Genomic DNA, 19,593 nt, shown 5'->3' on the forward strand with positions numbered 1-19,593 from the left:
TTTTAAAGTTGACACATTGTGAAATATATCTGTTATAGGTTTAAATGGTGAATTGCTACTAAATTTAAAACATACAAATCCAAATTTTAAAAATCACTTGCACTTTAATCTATTTCAGAGTGGTAGCCATGTTAGTCTGTATCAGCAAAAAAACAACAAGGAGTCCTTGTGGCACCTTAGAGACTAACAAACATATTTGGGCATAAGCTTTCGTGGGTTAAAACCCACTTCATCAGATGCATAGAGTGAAAAATACAGTAAGCAGAATATATATTATAGCACATGAAAAGATGGGAGTTGCCTTACCAAGTGCACTGATCCCCCACTTGGTAAGGCAACTCCCATCTTTTCATGTGCTATTATATTCTGCTTACTGTATTTTTCACTCTATGCATCTGATGAAGTGGGTTTTAGCCCACGAAAGCTTATACCCAAATAAGTTTGTTAGTCTCTAAAGTGCTACAAGGACTCCTCATTGTTTTTGCACTTTAATATCAGTTTAATTATCATAAGACATCCAGTATTAAATCCTTTTAACTAAATAAACAGATATAATGAGAGAGAAAAGAGCCGGACGGATATTTGGTCTAGGATATTGTATTACTGTACCTGATTTTTCATAGCAGTGAACAAAGAGTACGTTATCTTTCTGCCTTTAATATGATCATTCCGCTCAGCTGTCTCCCAGTATCCCATCCAGTATTTTCTGTGGCCTAGTTTCAGTCTGATGCTGTGACTCTTTAAGAGCTGGGCTTTAAATAGCAATAATTGATGCCTGTCTTTAAAGTAATAATTCAACTTTAAAAACAAAAAATCCTGCCTCTTAAATTAAAAGACACCACAGAACCTTAAAAGTCTCCTAAACAACTCCCCTTGCTTTCGGAGCACTGTTCTTTTATTGTTACAAATTCAGGCCTTGCTTCTGCACATGGAGCCACTTGCCCTCACCCAGTAATTTCAGTGGGCGTTTTGGTACCTTAACTATGAATGTCCTTGCTTTCAAATGTTTGGGTTTCCCTTCAGTATACCTTAACTGTGAACTTCCTAGCTTTTTAAAGGCATTTTATTATATATAATTTGTAATGTTCTTGTAAGGATTTTTACCCTTAAATTACCAATATGTGCTCTCAGTCTTAACTCCTCTTTAATGAGGATTTTTGTTTCGGAATTACCTTAGTTTTTCAAAACAGTCTTAAGGGCAGTTCACAGGAAGGAACGAGAATGCTCCCTGGGTCTGGTAGTGACCAAGTCCTAAGGGTTGCTGAGGATTCTCCTGACCTTCAAAACCTTAAGAGAGTCACAGGAAGGGCAAAATGTCCCTGACTTCCCTTCCAAAGCAAGACCTCTGCACTCCTCTGCCCCGCCTCCTTTTTCTTTCCCCCACCACCAAGCCACACATATCACAGACCAAGAGATCTGCAGGAATTGGCTCCCTTTCTTCTCCAGACCTTAAGTCAGTGGTGGGCGACCTGCAGTCCACGGGCCACACATGGCCATCAGGGTAATCCGCTGGCAGCCCACCAGACAGTTTGTTTACATTTGCACAGCTGCCTGCAGCTCCCAGTGGTCGCGGTTCGCCATTCCCAGCCAATGGGAGCTGCGGGAAGCAGCGCAGGCCACAGGGACGTGCTGGCCGCTGCTTTCCACAGCTCCCATTGGCTGGGAAAGGTGAACCACAGCCACTGGGAGCTGTGGACGGTCATGCAAATGTAAACAAACTGTCTGGTGGCCCATCAGCAGATTACCTTGACAGGCCACTTATGGCCTGCAGACCTCACGTTGCTCACCACTGCCTTAAGCAGCAATGGGGAGAGGAGTACTAGGGATAGGAGAGGTCAATGGTAAGTGGTGCAGCAGAAGAAAGAGCAAATATCAGACTTACAATGGATATTCCGTTCCAACCTTAACTATGGAGCAGCTACCACTGCTCAATCATAACAGGGCCAAATGCTGCTCATCTACTCTGGTCTAAATCTAGTGTAGATCCAAAGATTGGAATGGAGTTACTCCAGATTTACATCAGTGTAACTCAGAGCAAGATTAGTATTTCTTCTTGATTTGAACCCTGAATAAACCACTTTTTATTATATGATGCCTATAAAAATTATTTACTTTCTGCCCAAAGTTATAAAATGTGAAGTCAAATGTAATTTTAAAAAAAAGCCACCAAACCACAATATTGTTGGAATAAAAAGAAAATTTTGCTGTCTCAGTTTGTAGGAGTTAAAAGTGAATGGTGTTGCTCCAAAGTTACACTTGTGTAACTGAGATCAGAATCTGGCCTACTATGTTTATGTTTATCAACAGGAAAGCAGCTGGACAGACCAAAATCAAATCTTCTGTGAATGCCCCCCTCAACCAAATAATATGGCAATTTTCTGAAGAATAAATTTAAGATTAAACAAAATTTATTACAGAGTAATGTTCTGGAAGTTATTTTTCACAATAATTACAAAAAAACACACTGGATTTGCTCTTAAGTATTTTCCATGTATTATATGTTAGGGAAGAGTTACATACTAGAAGGAGTACTTGTGGCACCTTAGAGACTAACACATTTATTTGAGTATAAGCTTTCGTGAGCTACAGCTCCCTTCGTCGGATGCATGTAGCTCACTAAAGCTTATGCTCAAATGAATATGTTAGTCTCTAAGGTGCCACAAGTCCTCCTTTTCTTTTTGCGAATACAGATTAACACAGCTGCTACTCTGAAACCTGTCATACTAGAAGGAATCGTTTTATTTTGCATATATTGCACTGTGGCCAAATCTTGCAACTGTTACTCACCTATGAAGTCCCAATGAAGTCAATAGAGCTACTCATGTAAATGCTGCAGGACTGGGCTCCTAATAGGTTCCGAATCTGCAGCACAAGATTCCACACAATACTGATTATTCATTTAAGACATCTTTAATATATAGTATTTAAAGTGAATGTGAAGAATATCTTGGTTGCATCATTAGCTGCAGTTTCAGGAATTACTAAAATCCCCTTAACTACAATTTGTCATGATGCTCATTATTGGGAAATCCTTTAAAGTAACTGTTAAAGTAATTAAGCTAGTGTCCTCGATTTAATCTTTAAGGCTGAACAGCCAGCATTGAGTCACTGTAGTCTTCTAGGTCAGACAGGAAAAGAATTGTCGTCATTACAAAACGCCACTGCGTAAGTATCTCTGAAAAAATGGCAGCCAAGTGTACACAGTTGGATAATCAGATGCTGTGAATAACATTATGTTGGACAGGTGAGCTTGGGGAATTTGGCACTTCGGACTTGGACCAATGATGTCCTTGTGTGCACTATAAAAGATCCATGAAACACTTTCTCTGACATAACACATTCAACAAACTTGTCAAGATGTTTCCTCTATCCAGAAAATCATCCAGCCTATTAGGAATGATAATTTGGCACACAGTATGCTCAAGGGACAGATAGGATAAGGGATGTTTCATACAAAGGGGCTTCCACCACCAGCCAGCTATGTCAAATTGCAACTAAAAACAGAGATGCATAAAAATAAACTTTAACTCTTCACCCTGTACAATTAAGCTGTTTTCTAGCAAAATATTCACAGTCTAAACAGACACTAAGCTAGCCAGCTTCAGTGCTTCAACTCTTACTGTTAAAAAGAAAAACAAAGCAGCAGGGTAATCAACATTAGATATTTTCCTATTCAAAACTTGGAATTTTAAGCTCATATCAAGAATTTTGAGTTGGGCGAGAGCTTCATAGTTCAGAACCAGATCCAGATCCCAGCCTTCTCAAAGTGCAAAGGTCTTTGGGTCAGTGGTTCCAGGTCAGGCCCATTTTTAGAAGAAGCACCAGTATAAAGTGAATGTTCTGCTAGCCACAGAGGCAGACAGTGGAAGGATGGCCCAATGGTTAGAACAGTAGCTTGTATGACTGAGGTTCAAGTCCTTGCTCTTTCACATACTTCCTCTGTGATCTTAGAGAGATCACTTAGCCTCTCACTCAGCTCCCCATTTGCAAGCATAAATGTGCTGGAACTAGGGTTGTGGGGAGTGGGTGGCTGCTGCACCACTTTGCAAGATAGATCCTAGACAGTCCTACTTCCCATGGGTGTTGTGAGAATAAATACATTATAGATTGATACTTCAGTAGTGAGGGCCATATCAGCACCTAAGACAGCCACGCAAAAGTTGCAGATTGATGCTCACTCACTTCAGCGTCTGAATAACATAAAAAATATCATTTACTTCCCCCGCTTGATTTTACCATCCCTAAGGAATACAGACCAACCGGCTGCTCACAGGCAAAAGCTCCCCCTATACCTCCTCAGCTTTAGCGAACAAAAAAAAACCTGTCCAAAACACCACCAAGAGAGGATATTGCTCCTGTCTCCTCCCCACAATGGCAGTCAACCAGTTCAGGGGAGATCTATCATATCCATGACATAGGAATGTCTGCCACCAAACAAATCTAAAAATAGAAGTGTAGCCTAATTAGTCCTGGATTATCTCTTTGTAAATTCTATCCTAGAGGCACTGCCCTGCCACTCCTATGGCTGCATGTGCCAATACACAGTGCATGTGTCTATCACCTCTCTAAGCACCTTATTTACATACCAATGACATTTGCTGTCTCAAGTCTCAAATGATCAGGCGCTTTGGCAAGTGGGGACAGACCCCGGGGTGCCAGTTCCACAGGGAACCTCGATACTAAATTGCTGCCCCTGGATAAGGAGGGGGGGATGTGGATGTCCACCTCACTGCCTTTGAGCAGGCTGACGAGTTGAACCAGGGGGACTCTGCGGAAAAGCCCCAGTGTCTAGCTCCCTTGCTGGGTCCCAAGGCCATAGACTCTGTCAGCCTGATGGGTCGGGTGGTGGACAGGCTCCCACTCCTGACCCCAACCTATATGTCTGTGTGGAGTCTCCTAGGCTCAGAAAACAAAAAACCCCACAATAACTTCAGTAATGTGTAAACGGCAGCCTTATATTTTTCAGGTTTCAGAGTAGCAGCCGTGTTAGTCTGTATTCGCAAAAAGAAAAGGAGTACTTGTGGCACCTTAGAGACTAACAAATTTATTTGAGCATAAGCTTTCGTGAGCTACAGCTCACTTCTGTAGCTCACGAAAGCTTATGCTCAAATAAAATTGTTAGTCTCTAAGGTGCCACAAGTACTCCTTTTATATTTTTCACTATCAAACATGTAAATACCGAAGGTCATTTTAAAGCACTGTAGGAGGGAAGGGATAAGTGGAAGGTATCAAAGGATTCGGAAATAGGTGTAAAATTCAGACTAGCCTTTCCCTCACATATACACAGTATCTAGAGCAGCAGCGAATGTGAGCATTAAAAGGGGTTTCCAAGAGCCTGTGAATGATGTTTCTTCTTATCCAATTTTGAGCTAAGATTCTCATTTCTCTTCCTTTATGATATAGCTGTGACATATTTGCTTCCAGGAGGCTCAAAGGCCTTTTTAATTCACACTTCTGTGTCCACTAATTTTTTAGGACAAGTGCATGTGGAAATAGACTTCTTACTCAACAAAAAGACATCAGGTCAAAATCAGTATTCATGCAATAGGGCTTTGTACACATCTTACATCCCCTTGCTCCATCTAATAGGCAACTCATTATATTCCTATTACCCAAGGCTTCCTCCATAAACACAGTTAACCTTGGCATTACAAGTATTGTGCAGCCTGTCATCTGACGACCAGCCAAAATGGACTAGACCAGAGGACAAGAATGGATTTGTTCCATTAGCAGAGTCCTTCAATGTGCTCTGTGTGTGTGTGTGTTACACTTTACTGCAGCTGAGAGATGAATCATGAACCTTTGGGCCACAGGCAGTACTTCTAACAGGGGAGCTAGAAAGTACTTACCTCAAGTAGAGGCTGTGGTATACTGTTTGGCTAATCTATGGATGCAGAAAGTAGTTCTCCCAAATTGCAACGTCTCAACATTCCAACCGGGCCAAGAAATATTTCCCCACATTCTGTAGTGCTGCCCTCAAAGCCTATATTTTAAATAAATGCAGTAGATAGCTGTAACTTCAAATATGCACAAATTTTTATTCTAAAAGTTTGAAAACAACCAACATGTTCACATTTAATTTTGAATATGGTTCGACTGCACCTTAAAATGGGGAAAATTGCAATGTTTCACCCCCAAAACAGTCTTATTTTCCAGGGAAAGATGAAATTTTGCTTTGGACAAATAAAAAAAATCAATTTATATAAGAACCATGTAAAATGCTTTTGTTGTGAAAAAGGCCATTTCAAAAGAACTTTGAGAGAAATGAAATGTCAAGATCATGAAACAGCAGAAAACAGTGGTTTTACGCAAACATTTGCAATTTTTTGCAACTGTCAACTGTAGTTGTAACAAAGAAATGGTAGATTTGAAAATGCTGTGTGTGTCTGTGTTCTGTAATGAAAAATCTGTATGAATGGCAGAGTACAGAAAGTACAATGGGGATATTGTGTCCTGGATTCTCAGATTTTTTCCCGCCCTAGAAGCCTAGCTATCAGCCTGCAGTAATAGAAGGTATTTAACCGATTGCTAATAACAAACAGTACTTTTGGGTCTTAATGTTTAAATCAGTAACAAAGTACAGTATGTGCTGTAAATAGCACTTATTATTCAAAAGGAAACACTGTCTTGAGAGTGCATAGAAGGTATGTGCCAAAGCCAACTGGTCAATAACAGGTTATGTTCATAGAATTCCCTTGCACCATTTTTAAACTTTAGCCCAATACATTCCAGTGTCACCTGACCCATCTCACTGATAGTGGCAAGTTCAACAGCTAGTGACTTGCAATACCATTGATTTAAAGGACCCATATTAAACAGTTTCAGCTTTACAAGAGAGAGTAGGTAAGCCTGTCAGTAATTTGAATAAAATAGATGAATGAATGTAGCAGTCTGTCACATGTGCATTGTGTGCAACAAAGGTAAATTTAGGTTGAGCTAAGGATGTTTTAAGAGCAAGTGTGCAAAGCTGAGCTTCTGAATAGGTATTATGTCCTATCAAGGACTCATTGTTTAGCAGATCCTATACCTAACAATGCCTCATTGTGAAGGCTCCAAAGATCAGTGCATTAAATACCAGTTTTTCAGACCACCTTCACATTTTCAGTGGCCTCTAGTGCTGCACACACTAGGATATTCCTATTACAATCATACCTGGCTATTGTCTGCGTAAGTAGTGGGCACTTTATTAAATGGATGGGACAAGCATCTCAGATCACTGGTTTTATTTCTTCAAGAATTTTATTCTACCCATTCCCAGAGAAATCTCTTTTTAGGTTTTTGGAGATGTGCTGCTGTTACAAACGTGGAAAACTAACCTTGGACTTATCAAACTTTTCACTTGGATGGATATTTCACTCAGAGACCTGGAGGGAGATCACTGCTTAAGTCACGACTCATGATTAACATGCATTTAAGATGTCCAGTTTCTATGTGCAAAATTGTCGGTTACGACCTTCAACAGAAGGGAAGACCCTGGTTCACTGTATAGTGCAAAATGGACATGTGCAATGGTATTCACTTGGAAAGACTGCTTTACAACAGGAGCTCAGAGAAACAAGTGGTGCTCCTTTGTTGGCAACCAATAGTATCCAAAAATGCTACATTTCTACTTACTAGAAATCAATGGACTATTACAGGATGGCATCATGGTTCAGAACTGCCAGTGGAGTGAGCTGCTAATCTTCACAGCTGAGAAGGTGAGACCTCACTAGGGACTTTTAAAACCAAAGTAATAAAACTTCAGTGAATGCCGGATTCTGAGCCATTCCAATTTTCTGGGCCGGGGGTGGGCCTGGAATAGCTCTAGCTTGGGGGAGGGCACATGGTCCCTCCCCCCAGCCAATAGTAGTAAATTCAAACAAAAGTTAATGTAACCATGTCTCCTTTCTTCTGTGGTGTAATCCCCAGCATGGGAGTGTCATGGATCTGGGAATTTGGGGGTAGAGGGTGGGCAGGAGAATCCCTGATGCCATTCCAAAGGTTCAAGGATTACATTAGGCCTCCTATGCCTCCAGAGGCTTTGTAAGGTTTGCACAGATATCAGGGAATCTACTGGGGCTGGGGGGGGGGGGGGGGAATGCGGGGGACACTGCCTCTTTTATGGGCAGGGAAAAGGAGGAAGAGAATCTTTCTCCTCCCTCCCCATGGAAGAATTTGACAGATGCTAGGCATGGGGAACCACATGGAGGCTTCATTTTCCCAGAGAGCTGCTGAATAATTGTTGAGTAGCCCTAATAGTCTAAGCCTAATAGACACTAAGGCTACAAGGATCAGCAAATATGAGTATTCATATAACCCGTGGAATTACAGGGAAAGGGATTACTGTAAAAATAGTAATTAATAAACCCAATAGTGTGCTGAGTTTGACAAAAAGATTTCCCTGGACCACTCTGTTTAAAAGCTGGGACTTTCAGTACTGATCTCAGATGCTGTAACAGACTGCCTGTACCAGCTTTCTGTCAAGAACAAACTAATGTGGATGCATGTATTTACAACCCATTACAAATTGATTTATAGGCCATTGGATGCATAAAGGTTGATAGGACCTTGGCTCCACTGAGTTGGACACACATGAGTAACTGGGTAGGGTATGCTGTGACAACTGTATACAATGTAATGTATTAATTATCACAATCTGTACATTTTACACATACATGACATTCCTCCAGACAAGCTGAAAAATAGGGATACCCACAAGGAAGCTCCATGCTCGTATGAACAAACTTACTGTGGTCTGTTAGGGTTTGTAATTATAAAACATCTTTTTACCATAATAGGAGGAATTTGGCCCCATCCACAGGAGGGCCTCTAATTATGTTTGAAAGGCACAATTGCAACATAATTTGATTCTACACACAACATGGTTACAACTGGGCTATGACACGGACCATGTTAGCACACAGCTAGGGAATGTGATAAAAGTAGTGGTTAAAGGATGTTTTCTTAATCTGATTCTAAAACATTTTGGTGCCAAAGCCTCATCTCCACGAGGAAACTGCCCATTTTTGACAATCAGTGCAGCTAAACCAATGTTCAAGCTGAGTTAGCTATAAGCAGAAACAACACTGAACATGGTTTATGTGCATCTGCATTTGCAGTTGAACCATGTTCAGTACCTGCTCAACTGCACCACTTGCTAACACTGATAATCAGCAAAGAGTAATTTTCCTAGTGCTGGTGGATCCATGTTCAGAACTCACACTATAGATATAACTAGATCAACCAACGTGGAATGTACCAACAACAATAGTGCTCAGAAAAATATTACAACATGGTTAGGTCTTTACTGTGCAAGTGTGACTAAACCATGTTACCAAATTGCAATAAAGAGCAGCCCTATAAAGACCTGGGACCGAGTTTAATTCCTTTGACTTCACTGAAGTTACCCTGAGGCTGGATTTCCCCCAGAACCTTCCAGAGCTGGCATATGGCATGGTTAAAATAACTAAAACAACTGTTGTGCCTGACTGCACAGGTAAGACCAAACCACCTTTACACTGTACTTGGATCCTACTATATTTGAAACTGAAGCATGGGTTTGTTTTGTAAAATAGGGCGTTGTGGCTGTCCACATTGGCAACAGAAATCATGTTTAAAACACAGTCAGAATAGATCTGCTCTTGCAGATCTATTGGGAGTAATTTTGGGAGAAATTTCCACTCTTCTTCCACCGTCATTTAGTTCGGACTTGATGAGAGCACAGGGTGTTCAGCACTGAAGAAACTGTAGCAAACCCACCTTCACTCTCTAACTATAAACTATGCTGATCAGTGGGGAAGAAGATTCAGCCTGAATTGAGGGAAATGAAAACTTAACATGGGTGGAGCCTTTTCAAAACTTCATGCTTCAATCTGGAGAAAAAATTGTCTTGGCAAATATTTAGGGCCTGATTCAGCTACTCTTACTCCCATTGTACTATTTGTACCACTCAACAGGTCCAATTAGTGACATATTCTAAATTGCACCCGAAATATTTTTTTGGCCAAAATTTTACTCTAGTTTCTTCTTCTCCTGTAATGATGCTCCCCGATCTCTTTCCCCACTCTTTACTGGGGCAGACAAAGTTCCTGACTTGAGATTTCAATATAAATGTACACATATCACAAATGATCACTTAGGTAAGGGAGAATGAGGCATAGGGTTGCTAGATACTAGCCTTGATGGTTTCATTTAAATGAATAAATAACTGTTTATAAAAGTGAGTGAAGTGAAAGGTTAGGACTGGGATGGGGTAAGGTGACCAGCAGGGTTTAGTCAGGTCTGAGATTTTAAGAGGAAGGAAACCAGGAAGGGATCTGGAACAAGGGTAGGGAGAGAACATCTTCTCTCAGTACTTTTCATCAGATTGGGCTGATATCTTGTGAGAACAGCCACAAAACAGAACTATACTGGTTTGGGAACCAAAACCATACAGCAAGTTCAGATCCAGAGAACTGAACCCAATCACCATCCTACTCACTACACATTAGAAGGGTTCCAAATTTAAAGTTCCAGTTTTATCCAGTCTCAACTTTAAAGTACTTTTGGTGTGGGGTAGGAAAGATGTTCTGGTTTGGAGTTGGGATCTAACCCCAAATGTCAGCAAACCCAAACCTGTTTTGAACTCAAGTTCTAGCAAGATACCATTTGTATGAGGGCACTGATGTTTTCATATAATTCCAGAGAATGGATACCCAAAGTAACAAATATAATTTAGTTTGGATTTTTTCCCCCAAGATGCTTCAAATGGAGTGAGAAAGGGAGAGGCAGAAATTTATTACTACAATTGTGGTCTCAAACATAAAAGAGCCCCAATATTTAAGGCAAGAAATTGCTTCCAGAGGTACACAGCCATAAGAATCTGGCCCTTCATATTTTGAGACAGCTGTGTGGAACTCAGCAGTTTCACTTTATAAGCCTCTGATGATTGGATTCTCCCATGAGGTGCGCCAGTTGGCGGCTCCTTCACGGAGCCATGAGCACGGGGCCCCGTCCCAGACACCTGCCCCTTCTGCAGTGTGAGGGAGACCCTGATGCACATTTACCTGAGTGCACCAGGTTGCAGCCCCTATTTCGGCTCCTCTTAGATATCCTGTTATGTTTTTGGTTGCACTTTTCCCCTCACCTCCTTATCTACACACTCCCTATCCGTGGCACCACAGAGTCACGGGACCTCCTGGTCAGCCTCCTCCTAGCCCTGGCTAAAATGGCCATCTATAAAACCAGGGAGAGGAAGTTGGCTGATGGGGTCTCCTGTGACTGTGGGGCCTATTTCCAATCCTCCATCCGCTCACGCATCCGTGCAGCGTTCCTCTGGTTGGCGTCCGCTGGCTCCCTTGATGCCTTTGAGGAGAAGTGGGCGCTGTCCGGGGTTCTCTGCTCAGTGTCCCCATCCGGTTCCCTTCATTTGACCCTTTGACCGAACTCCTGTCCCTGTTATTTCATTACTTGTCCCCCGAAATCACAAGTTTAGCTTTGAATTTCAGGTTCAGAAGGAAACTCGTTCAAAGTTGCTGAGTTGTGTCCGGTTTTGGTACAAAACTGTAAGTCAGCCGAGGTTAGCTCCAGCCTGGGCTGGTTTAGCACAGTTCTGATTGTGAGTTAAGTTTTATTAGCACAGAAATAGCTGTCTGTTTTGCCTCCCCTGACATTAAGTGGCCCTGAATTTATTGTGTCCCTCCCCCAAACTGTAGATTTTTAAATCCGATTATTTGTAAATTATTTTGATAACTAACCACCCAGGGATTTTCCAGTTGTGCAACTCAAGCTATTTCTCTAATTTGATACTAGGAGATCAAACATTACAGTGCTAGGATGTAATCCTGCTCTAACAAAATCATGGGCAAAACTCCCATTGCCTTCAGTGTGTGCAGGATCAAGTCATCAATCCTTGAAAAGCACATCACCCGATTTCAAATTGCATCATAATCAGTGGACCTTAATAGTCTGAGATTTAAATTTTATTACATTTCAACAACTTGCATGTGACTCTAGGCCTGTGTGATAAACTTTTTTTTTAGAGCTTGATGCTTGGAGGGAGGGTCGGTTTCTTGGAGTTCATGTCGCTATCTATTGGCCCAGTACACAAAACACACAATGGGAGTGATACTGCCCTGCCTGCAAACAATGCCTTTGAAAAACTTCAAACAATTTTGGGGTAAACAATTTATCAGTGTAATTACATTTTCTAATCTGAAATTGTGCTGTGACTTGTTTCAGGTAATGTGTGAATCATGTTAAGGAGTTTTCCCTCTGCTAGTTCCCATTAGATTATCTAGGCAGTGGCTAGTCTAAGGACAGAGACCTAAGCCTGATGAAGTATTGTACGGGCACTGCAGGAAGTGGCTCCACTGACTGCCCTTCAGACACACACCTCTAATTTGCTGCTACTGTTAGGTTGCCAGCTAATCAGGTAATTAAAAAAAGAACTGAAGTAGAATTGACACAGTATCTAATGCCTCATGATCCTGACTCATCCCTTTTGGGACAACCTGGCTGCCTCCCCTACTGCATGTCTGACTGCTGCTGAGGCAGAGGGAGAGCTACCCCTTCACTTAGCAGGAAAACACAAACATGGCTTTGAGGCCTTTGCACTTGCTAATGAACACAGATGATTAAACACACAACGAGATTGTCTCCGGGCACCTTTTAGCTGAATTCCATTGTAATGAAGTGGCTGTCAAAATCCTCACCCCAAACTGGGATTGTGTTAACAAACTAGTCTAAGAGCGTTAGACACAGCATGATTAAATGGCTATTGAGCAGGCAGTGTTGGTTTACTATTACTGTTGACGTAGAAGAGTTATATTTACTAACCCCATGCTACTGTTTTAGTCTTTACTCTCTTTTCATATATGCAGTCTGTTCATAGCTTAATTTTTATTATCATTGCCTTGGATATCTACCAGCAGTGAGGGACATGATAGAGTTAATACTGATTTAATTACAAAAGTCTTTACCCAAGATAAACAGTAAAACAGGGTTCCATAACAGTGAGAATTGCAGTGTTGCAGACGTCTGGCAAATGCCTCTCAAATGCTTTGAAACATCTTTTCCCTCCCTTCTTGCATTTCAGCCTTTAAAAAAGACTTAAGTCTAGGTGTATTGATTTTGTCAAATCCCAGAAATTAGTTCAGTCTATCACCTCCTGGTCTGATGTTTGCAGCCACACTGATTTATGTTTAAGTTCTGTCTATGCCAATGGCTAACATCTACCAGTGCTATGTACAGTAGCTACATTTTCAATTCTATCCCAACCTCAAACACACTAAAAGGGTCTGTTTCCATTGCGTCAAATACTGAGGTTCTTACTCAGTGGTTCTCAAACTTCTGTACTGGCGACCCCTTTCACACAGCAAGCCTCCGAGTGCAACCCCCTTTATAAATTAAAAACACTTTTTAAATATTCAACACTATTATAAATGCTGGAGGTAAAGTGGGGTTTGGGGTGGAGGCTGACAACTCGCGACCCCCCCATGTAATAACCTCGTGACCCCCTGAGGGGTCCCGACCCCCAGTTTGAGAACCCCTGTTCTTACTCATTCCTTACTCAGACCATCCTCCCAATGAAGTGAGTAGAAACTGAGTAAAGACATCAGGATTCAGCCCATTAGACATACTCATTTCAGGCCCAACTATACAATACAGCATCACAGTATCATTAGCACAGTTTTGACTGAGGAATCACTTTCATTCTAACTCTCGTTTCTACCCCTGTAAACCCTGCAAAGGTTTCATTTATGATTTAGGGACGGAATCTGCTCCCAGTGAAATCTGTCACAAAACTAGTCCCATTGATTCCAATAGGAGGAACAGGCCTTTTATAAGTAGAACTATCAATCATATACTGCAAAAAGAAAAAGGAGGACTTGTGGCACCTTAGAGACTAACAAATTAATTTGAGCATAAGCTTTCGTGAGCTACAGCTCACTGCATCGGATGCATTCAGTGGAAAATACAGTGGGGAGATTTCTATACATAGAGAACATGAAACAATGGGAGTTACCATGCACACTGTAACAAGAGAGCATCTATACACTACAGACTAACACGGCTGCTACTCTAAAACCAATCATATACTGTTGGCACAATTAGAGCAGTTGTAAACCTTTGTAATCAGGCCTCTCAAAAGATATTTAAAACATCTCCAATGATTCCATACATTAAGTGCATATGAAGCACATCTTTGCTTGTCAAATTATGCTTGAGACAATTTAGAATTTCAGGAGTTTTTCATAAGTTGTCTAAGGTTTGCTTGGAGCTCAACCTAAGCTCCGTCCAAATCAGCCCAGGTTTGCTGAAAGGTCTGTAAATAAAAGTCAATCATTCATTGACCATTAGGGCTGCCACCTCTGAGATGCAAAAACCAGGACACCTGGAAATGGTACTGAGCCCATAATACAGGACAGCTGGCAGTGTGCACTGAGAATCCTTACAGACTTCCCAGGGCAGTTACCTTACAAAAGGGCAGGTTTCAGAGTAACAGCCGTGTTAGTCTGTATCCGCAAAAAGAAAAGGAGTACTTGTGGCACCTTAGAGACTAACAAATTCATTTGAACATAAGCTTTCGTGACCTACAGCTCACTTCATCGGATGCAAAAGGGATGAGCCCTGAAAAACCTGGGCAGCTGGCAACTCTAGTGACTGTGGCCTGAGTTTTAGGGCCTGCGATTCATGCCCTCTGGTTAGACATTACCTGTTCTGCCATGAGGAGCCTGGCAGGAATGATGTGCTCTTGACTTCCAAAAATCTACCCTCCCCATAAATTCCACTGCTTCCCCTCTGGATACTACAGGCAGAAAAGGAAAGATGGCCTTCCAAAGAGAATTTAGACCTCTACCTTTCCTAAAGATGAGGTCAGAGAAAAGGTATTTCACAAATACTGAAGGTACTTCACAGATTTCTCACATACACACAGACCCAGAAATTTCTCCTGTCCCCAGCAGCATGTACAGGATCTTTTCAAGAGAGCCACTCTCCCGATTCCACTAGAGGAGCAGAGTCAGGTTCTACCTTTGATGCAAATCAATGGAGTGGTGGGGGATCTGGCCCATTGTTGACTTTTGCAGCCTCAACAAGTGGCTGCTAATGCAACTGCTGTTAATAGACCTGGAGGTTACATATTTATGGACCTATTCTTCCAGTCCAGCAGACAGGATCAACAAGAGGCAAATGACCCCAGAGGAGTCAGCTGACCTTGCCAGTGAACAGGAAGGGAGCAACATAGGCGCCGAATTTTCTTTTTCCCTGAGGGTACTCCACCTCAACTCTGCCCCAAGGCCCCACCTCACTCTTCCTCCAAGACCCCGCCCTCACTCTGCCTCTTCCTGCCCCCTTCCACCTCCTCCCCAGAGGCCCCACCCTGGCTCTGCCTTTTCCCTCCCCCACTCCACCCCCTCCCCTAAGGCCCCACCCTTGTTCTGCCTCTTCCCCTCTGCTCCAACCCCTCTCCCAAAGTCCCATCTGCCTGCCGCTCTCTGCCCTACTCCAAGCGCCTCCCCAGCCACCGCTGTGGCTGGTGGGTGCTGAGCACCCACTACTTTTTCCAGCCCCAGAGCATCCATGGAGTCGGAACCTATGGGGAGAAATACCACCATCCTAAAGTCATCCAGACAGGATCTCCCCTCCTATGCATCTCCTAAAGGAGCATGTCACAGGATGACTGGCTAGGGGTCAGGTGATTATAAAAGCCAGCAAGTGGCTAAACTGGAGTAGAGAGCTGCTAGGCAACTCCTGGGTCAAAGCGGGTGGGGGAGCTACAGCCAGCAGGTTGGCTCCTGTAGCAGGCCGATTCCCAGGCACAGGACTAGGAAAGTGGGAATCTGTGGGGAATCGATAGGCCCCTGCAGAAGATCCCAGGTTAGGGAGGAAGAGCCAAATGATGTGCTGAATTTGTGTTAGCTAGATGAAATAAAGTGGAAGCACTGAGAAAAAAGGGCCTGAAACAGACTTGGGTATGGCCCTGGTTCTTCACTGGGTTGAGGGGACAGGCCAGCAGCCTACAGTGCCTCACTACCACAGACATCCACCAATTCACTCCTGTATCTGAATGTGCATTGCACTGTGGAGTTCCTAAATTTCTTTCAGAGTAGCAGCCGTGTTAGTCTGTATCCGCAAAAAGAAAAGGAGTACTTGCGGCACCTTAGAGACTAACAAATTTATTTGAGCATAAGCTTTCATGAGCTACAGCTCACTTCATCAGATGAATTTGTTTGTTTGTGTGGAGTTTGGAGCTTTCTCAGTCAGGCGTCTTTTCCTCTAACCCTCAGCCCATTCCCATCTGCTCCAGTTTGCCAAAGGGGCTTACCTACAATTTTAATTGTAAGGGAAAGTGCTGTAGTTTGGGTTGTGCTCAACATTTCTGTTGATGACTAATAGTCTATATACGGTCCCTGGTGGCTCTCTGGCATTAATTAACCAGTTCCCAGAAATCTGTTTACACCAGTGATGATGTTGGTGGTGCATAAACAAAATGCATCAGATTAGTACCACATAACCATTATCTTTAAGCAGAGGCTTGATAAGACCACCACATAAGGAAAAAACAGACAAGAAATGTTGTCATACCTTCTTCCCCATAGCTGAAAACATTATACCTGGGAGAAGAAGCAGCCAACTGTGTTTCAGCTACTAGAGAGTGACTAGAGGGTGTTGAATCGGAGTGGGAATCAGTTCTAGAGAGTAGAGTTTTCCCCACTTCAAAAATATAAAACAAATTGGTGGAATGTGTCTTGTTATTGGGGAATGCTCTTACCTATTTTATGCTTTCTATTATAAAATTCTTATCTGTCTGTTTATCCCCCTTGCTCTTTTATTGAGCCAAACTAGCCATGTCTGACCAATTAAAATGAAATCCTGTACAGATTGATCAGCTGAGGCCAAACTGCATTTCTTTACTTTGCACAACTCACCTCATCATGAATGTCCCTTACTAAAGCTATAGGGCAGTGGTTCTCAACCAGGGGTATGTGTACCCATGAGGGTAATCAGAGGTCTTCCAGGGGGTACATCAACTCACCTAGATATTTGCTTAATTTTACAACACGCTACATAAAAAGCACCTGAAAAGTCAGTACAAACTAAAATGTCATACAGACGATTACTTGTTTATGCTGCTCGATATACTATACACTGAAATGTAAGTACAATATTTATATTTTGACTGCTTTATTTTATAATTTTATGGTAAAAATGAGAAAGTAAGCAATTTTTCAATAACAGTGTGCTGTGACACTGTTGTATTTTTATGTCTGATTTTGTAAACTAGTAGTTTTTAAGTGAGGTGAAACCTGGGGTACGCAAGACAAATCAGACTCCTGAAAGGGACACAGTAGTCTGGAGACATTGAGAGCCACTGCGATAGAGGGCAGCAACCAAGTAGAATTTTGTTTTGATTTCTTTATTCTATTTCCATCTTCTGGCGAATATGATTATATTGTAGTAACTATGGGCCTGATCCTGCAAACACTTACATAAAGGAATAACATCTTGCATGCAAGTGTTTCCATTTACTTCTATGGGACTACTCTCATACCTATGTCTTCAGGTAATGTTTGCAGGATCAAGGCCCAAAAGAATAGCAAACAGGAAGGTATGACATTAACAAGAAAAGAGTAGGGCTGTTTCTTGTTTTGGATGGAGTTTCATGCAATACTTTTCACTCTGTGGTTTCATGTGGATTTTAAGCCCTCCAACTTTCACTTTTTGTGACTTTTTAAAAGAACCCACAGTTTTTTCCAGGGATTAAATTGCCAAATCCAGATCTAGCTCAAAGTTACAATGATTGCTTAATTCCCTACGTTTGAAATTTGGCACCGAAAGGCCACAGCAGCCATTTTTGGTTTGTGGAGGATAGTCAGAAAGGCATAAATCAACTCAGATAGCCTCACAGATTTGAATTCCATAGACAGACACCCCAGATCAAGTGCACTCCAGTTACAAGCTCAACCCTATTAGCCCAGTCTCATTAACATTTGTTATTGAATACATTTCATTTTTAGCTAGATGATGGGTTCAGTTTCGCAATACATCTTATTACAGAGAATATAACCATCCTCTCATCCTTACTAGTGTGCCTACTCTCTGTCCAACATTTTAGGGGCTCAAGTCCACATTTTCAAAGTTGACTAGTGATTTTGTGCCCCCTAGTTTTTGGCCCAACCTGAGACAACTTGAAGCAGGGGCACAAGTGGGGAGGGCTGAGCTCTTCCATAGCCATAGGTAACAGAGGCCGCAGAGGCAACAGCTGGAAGTGGTGGCCCCTCGGTATATGGAAGCCCAGCACAGCACAGGCCTGGCTGCTGGGGTGTGAGGCAGGGAGTCTCCTGGAGTCCCGAGTCGGGCTTCAGCCACTTCAATCAGCCGTGGCCTGAGCTACCCAGGTCCAGGAATCATGGCCCTGGGGCTTCCATTCCCCAGGACCTTTCAAGTCACATGGGGCAGGGGGAGCTGGCCTAGCCTTCAGTCAGCCTTCCCCAGGGGAGAGGAAGCCCTGGGGCCATGCTTCCTGAAGCTGGGTGGCTCAGGCCTTGACTGCCTGGGCAGGGTGGGGACTGGCAGGCCCCAGGAGAGACCCCCTGCCCTACATCACGGCAGGCTGGGCCCCCTGTGCTATGCCAGGCTCCAACATGCTGAGACGCCCCAGTTTCCAGAGGCTGTGGACTACGAAGATGGAGGGTTGGTGCCTGCACAATGGCAATATTGTTCAGGGTTGATCTATGCTTTTGCCCCTGTGCATCATTTCCTGTAAAACTGTGTGCATGCGCTGGGGACTGTAGTGAGACTGGGACCCAAAAGGACCCACAGGAACACTTGACCTGAGCCCCTCCCTTAGTAAAATTCTGATTGCCCCTCTTTCTTGAAGGGGCCTGATTTTCAGAAGATTGGGTGTTCAACATTTTCTAAAATTCAGGCCCCTAAACAGTCTCAGGTTGGCAACCAATATTTACGGCACACAAATATCACTAGTCACATCTGAAAATCTTGGCTTAAACGTCTTGTCCCTAAATGGACTGCAGTGTTTTACCAGCCATATGGGTTTGAAAACACACTGCCAAATCCCAGCCCCACTGGAATCAATGGCAAAACTCCCACTGACTGCAGCAGGACTAGGATTTGGTCCAAAGTTAGTAAACTTAAAAACCAACAATAATAATGCAACGACTTCGTACAGTCTTCACATTCAAACAAAAAGGGAATTAGCGGGTCTACATTTTAGAAGTGAAAACTGGGCCTGGACTTTTAATTCCAGTCTCGCACATTGCTACAAACCTTTATGCCAGTGTAGTTAGTCTCTAAGGTGCCACAAGTACTCCTTTTCTTTTTGCGAATACAGACTAACATGGCTGCTACTCTGAAACCTGTAGTTAGCAGTTTCTCTAAATACAATAGAAACTCTGCCACTTTGAAGATAAGCCCTCGCAGTTAGCTTAAAACAATAATTCTGTACTTTCTTTCCTGTTTCTGGATTTATTTTAAGTATTCATATAAAATGTCAGAGAGTCTGATAGCAGCCAGATCAGTTTGTATAAAAATCGACTGCCTGTTTGTAGTATATTATAGGCTATATTTGACACAGGAAAGCATTTAATCATGAAAGCTATCAGCACACCACAC

Source organism: Lepidochelys olivacea (assembly GCF_965140295.1).
Source record: "Lepidochelys olivacea isolate rLepOli2 genome assembly, chromosome: 2".
Classification (NCBI taxonomy): domain Eukaryota; kingdom Metazoa; phylum Chordata; order Testudines; family Cheloniidae; genus Lepidochelys; species Lepidochelys olivacea.